General features: G+C 42.6%; 1 long non-coding RNA gene across 1 annotated transcript in view; it reads left to right on the top strand.

Moving 5' to 3' along the window:
* The window catches only part of LOC146439624 (uncharacterized), a 39,729-nt gene extending 37,307 nt beyond the window's left edge, over window positions 1–2,422 (top strand). Inside the window, exon 3 of the long non-coding RNA XR_014850856.1 lies at window positions 2,327–2,422. This is a non-coding gene — a long non-coding RNA (uncharacterized LOC146439624). The remainder of the gene's footprint in view (window positions 1–2,326) is intronic.
* Window positions 2,423–5,086: the final 2,664 nt, after the last annotated feature.

Below are 5,086 nucleotides of genomic sequence, written 5' to 3' on the forward strand. Positions count from 1 at the left end.
GCTTCTTGGCACCGTGGGTGTGGGTGTGGCTGGAAGCTCCAGCTGAGGCTGATCAAGGGTTATTAGTGAACTCATGGGCCCAGCATATGCAAACTTGATGAAGAAGATGGGATAGAGCTCAAAATGGTGACACGAGGCATTTGAATTTATTCAGCAATTACAAATAGCCAAGGACAATACCCCAGAAACAGCAAATACATACTTTATTCTGACCCAGAGGCTTGTGTGGCCAGGCTGAAAACGTGCATTGAGGATGGCTTGCTGCAGGGGTGGGAGTTGTATTCTTCTGCTCACGCTGTTGTTGTCTTTGCATTTTCACTGTAAAAACTTACTGGGAAAAGCAGGGCTGGTGTCTCACTAGCTTTAAGTCTTCCTCAGACCTATCTGAGTCTTAACTGAGAAGAAGTTGAAAAACCAAGGAGCCCATTTAAAAGAGCTAATGTGCTGAAAACACACACATACAACACACACATGTGCCCGTGGTTTATTATACTTGGATCTACAAATGTAGATCCTACGTGAGGTAAAACAGACAAGGGTCTCTTCTTGGGACTGCTTTTCTGCTTCAATTAATTTTGATGTCTACTGAAAGGATAAGGAGTATATCAGTACTGTGAGAGGGATTTTGCCAGCCAGTTGATGATATGAAAGCAACTATGTTAAAGCTTTTGCTTTCCCAGTGCAAGCTCCAGAAAAGTGAGAAAACTCAGGCTGAGCCGAATTGCTGATTCTGCTATTAAAAGTGCCATGTCTCTCTGTCAGCCAAACCTGGGGCTCAGCAGAGTGTTCACCATCTGCCCCACTGTGCAATACTCATAAATGTTGCAATCAATATAAAATTTGGGATGTGTGGGCAATGCTGGAAGGTAAAAATATTCTTTCTTTGCCAGATATATGTTAATTGGTTGTTTCATTTTGCACATATGGGACAGTAAAATGTATTTGTTTTCTTGCCAATAAAGGAACATTTTCCTAACCCTCCTTAGTCACAAGGTATCTACAAAAGGAGAAGGCTCTGATGTTTCCTGTTGGGTTTATGGTTTACATTACAATTCATACACAAATGCTTTTTGGCATCTAAATCCTGAGCTAGAAGTATTTTTAAAATTATGTCCTGAAATAGGAACTTCAGAACTCTGTGTCGGCATCTGGCAGATATCTCAAGAGTGTCATGAACTATTACTACTTGAGGAACTTGGCAGGCACTCCATGAGCCTTGTGTACCTTACAAGTGTGTAGGAGTCCAGCTTAATCATTGAGCATCTGTATAGCTGGGCTCTGTAATGGGCATATGTCCACCTACCAACCTCAAAACCACATGGTGGTATGTCCAGATTTCACAGGATACATCTGAGTCCCTGAGCAATAAAGCTGCTCAAACACTGGTGACAGCAGCCTACTATATTATAAAAGCAGCCATTTCCTTAGGACAAACCTTGAATCACTAATCAGTCTCACTGGTCAAAGAATTTGGCATGTGTGTTTCCATCCCCATGTATTTTGCAAAGTGCTGATACACATGCTAAGGCTAAAAGCCCTTTATAAAGTGTTTGGTATCTCATGTGCAATGGTGTTTCCTGGTAGGAGAGCACAGGAAGCATTTCCAGTGCCCTTGGTGAGGCACTGGTGAAGCCAATGGGTCCCTGGTGGTGACCACTGTTCTTGCTCCAGGATGGGAGAGGCACCCACTCTTTGTAAAAAGTGGCACCATGGTGGGACTTTGCCCCGATCTAATTGACATTGTAGCCATGCTTCATGATGGTTCAAGAACAGTAGCAGCTGTGTTTGTAGACCAAAGTTTGCCTGTAAAGGAGATTTATATGTGTCTGCTTAGCAAGGCCTTCACAGGGGTCTTTTGGTGGGAGTTTCATAAGTGATATCCTTCAGAACATCTCTGGTCTGCGAACATGCTCCTTCTGGACAAACATTTGGTGCTTTAAGAAGACACACATGTGCCATACACTTCCCTATGGTTAATGGCAAGACAAGGCTTTTGCCATTTTTGAGGGTCTCCGTGGAAAAAGTTGCATAAGTCTACACAAAAATGTTAATATTTTTTCATGGTTTACTCATAATTCCAGCACAGAAACCACATAGCTACAGCACAGAAAACAATGGCTTTGGCACTGTCTGAGCCAAGGAACTAAGGGCTGGAAACCCAGGAGCCCCACTGGGGAGAGCAGCAGCACCAGAGAGCCAGGAAGGGGAGCTGAAGCAGATCACCAGTTTCAGCCTGGGCATGCACACCATGGCAAAGCATAAGACAGCATTTTCCAGATGCCTCAGTGACACTTGATTCCTGTGTTTTCTGTTTTTTTTTTAACAGAGCATAGAAATCCCCCAAACTGGGAAGACTCTGAAGAGAAGTGCAAAGAACAAATTATAGACCATCAGTCCCAGAGCCCACCATCCACACAGCACAGGAGTGCAGCAAAAAAACAGAGTATCAGAAAGGTTGGGCCTGAGGTGAGAGGCAAGTACTCCTCTCAGTCCTGTGTCACATGCACTTATTTAAGTCACAAGCTTTGCTGAAACTGAGCGCCTTATCTGACCCATCCTCTCCAACTGGCGCCAGTCTCTGTCCTGGGGCTGTCCAATTTTTCCAGTAGTTGAGATGAACCAGAATGCTCCTGGGGTCCGTCTCTGGGCCTGAGCTTCCGGGACTAGGCAGGAGGACTTGCCCCCCACAAGCCCTTGGCTCTGGCACATATTGCTTCTTGACACAGAGTTTGAACAGTTGTAGAATGTGTTGCAAGACAAAACTTTTAACTCTGGCCTTTATTTAATTTGACACTGGGTGAGGCCTTTATTCTACATCTTTCTTTACCAGATAGAAATGTGTTTGGTCTATATTAATTTTTTGTTCTGTACCAATGGTTGGCATTGATCGGTTCCATTTTATTCTCTATAAATGTTAAAATAAACAAACCAAGGTCCCAAGTGGTGGTCAGGGATTTTGCCAGACCATGGGAAGTAGTGGGCCCCGAGAGACTCTGAAAACCACCCAGAGAAAGATCTGCACCAAGCAGGGATAATAATCTGTTCCAGAAGCTAGAAAATATTTTCCAGGAGACTTGGCAATTGCGGCTTGAGATGGAGAAAGAGAGAAAGAGAGCGATGGATAGAGAGAAATACCCTGCCCTTTTTCCAGGAAAAATGAAGAAGTCTTAGTAAAGAAAAGCCCTGGCCATTGCAGGGTACTTAGCCACAAGGCAGTATTCCCTTTTCATCTCCAGAGATGCAGACACAGTTCTTTGCCCACCTGTGGAGTCCAGACAGGCAAAAGCTGGAGGAAGCCTTTGTTTACAAGAGAGATGACAAATAAAGCTGGCAGATAAGAATTTAAAAACTTAAACTAACCTGTACCAGTCTCTTGGCCCCACAAAAGGATGGCTAGAGAAGTCAGTAACTCATCTGGCCTGAATTTCCTGAAGCCCACTAAGTTTCAGTCCTTGGGATGGGCCATTAGATTTTAGACAGTCTTTCCCATAAGGAGCCAAATAACTTGTCTAACAGAAACTCTTCATTTAGAAATGCCTGGAGATCTGATGTGATGATAGTTTGATGTGAAGAACCGACAACTTTCTTTGGCAATTTGTTTTAATGCTTACTCTCATTGTTAAATATTTCTGATTATTTTCTCATTTGAAGTTGCCAGGCTTCCATTTCCAGCTATTGGCATTGATTGCACACTTCTCTGCTAGATTAAGAGCTCCTTCATCCATTTTCTGCCAGGAGGGAAACATCCTCTGTAATTTCTCATTTTTTATAGGTCTTGATTAACTCAACAGACTCTGCTCTCCAAGTCTTTGCTATGGCCTGTTTCTCTAGACCTTGCACAATGTTTTGGCTGTTTTCCACACCCATGCCAGTATTTCAACAACCTCCTAAAACAGTGGGCATTGAAACAGTATCCCTAATACTGTACACAGAGAGAAAAGATCCCTGTTCAAACTGGATTGGGGTAATAAACTCTTCTGTTTCCATGATTTTTCCATTTGCTATCAGAAACTGACATGGATTCCATTTGCTAATGAAGTCCCACTCTCTTAGGTGCTTTGATGGTGTCTTACATCCTTCCAGTCATACTGATCACCTGCCTTGGTTTCAAAGGTCAAATCATCAAGGACATTTGTGAAGTTTTCATCTCTTTTTACAGCAGAGATGTCGTGTACCTCTCTCACCTGAAGAGTTTCTTGCCAATGTGGTGAGATCAATTCTGCCTCGGTCTTGCCTATGACCTCCAGCTGATGACTGAGACACTGCAGTCAAACGACAATTTTACTGCTGGTTGGTTCAGTCTGGTTGTACCTCAGCAGCACTGAAAAACCTGCTGCATACAGATGGCTGCCTGAAGGGAACCAGCGAGAGAGCTCTTTGGAGGGGCTTCAAGCCCTGTGCTAATCCCTTTGGAACAAACCACACAGACATTGTATATCATTCATTTCTTTCAAGAATGCTATATTGTAAACCAGAGTAGACTTCTAGTGACTGTGTTCCCATCTAATTTCATTAACAATTCATTTTTCTGCTGCCTAGTATCCCTTGTCAGGCAGACCAAGCTGCAGTGCAGTTGAGTATGCTGGTGACCTACTGCGGTGTTGGCTGAACACTCAGCATTGTTCTAGTGTCCTTCTGGTGTTTCAGGATTCACTAAAAATGAATATTTCTAGGCCAGGATCTTCTCCATCATCTCAGTAGGTCTCTTGACTGCCAGTTTTCTAGATCTGCTGGTTTTCAAAAAAATTCATTCTGAGTCAACGTGTTTTAATGTGGTCTTGCTTTATGATTGCAAAGAAGGCATTCATGCTTGTTAGCTCTCTGGCTTCCAAATACACATTAAAAATGGAATAAGTCTGTCTTTTTTACATGACCATTAATAATTTTATAATAATTATTATTATTAATATTATTATTATATCAAAGGGTCACTTCTTGTAGTATGCCTTGTATCCTCACAAAGATGTCATATTGCTGCTTCTGACACAAATACAGCTGTCCCACTCTTAACTGTCCTCAGCTGCTTTTTACATCTTCCATGTTACTGAACCTCCAAACTTTTATCTTTCTCTTATTAATGCATAGT

The sequence above is a fragment of the Lichenostomus cassidix genome, chromosome 3, assembly GCF_008360975.1.
Source record: "Lichenostomus cassidix isolate B80296 chromosome 3, HeHo_3.0, whole genome shotgun sequence".
NCBI classification, from domain to species: domain Eukaryota; kingdom Metazoa; phylum Chordata; class Aves; order Passeriformes; family Meliphagidae; genus Lichenostomus; species Lichenostomus cassidix.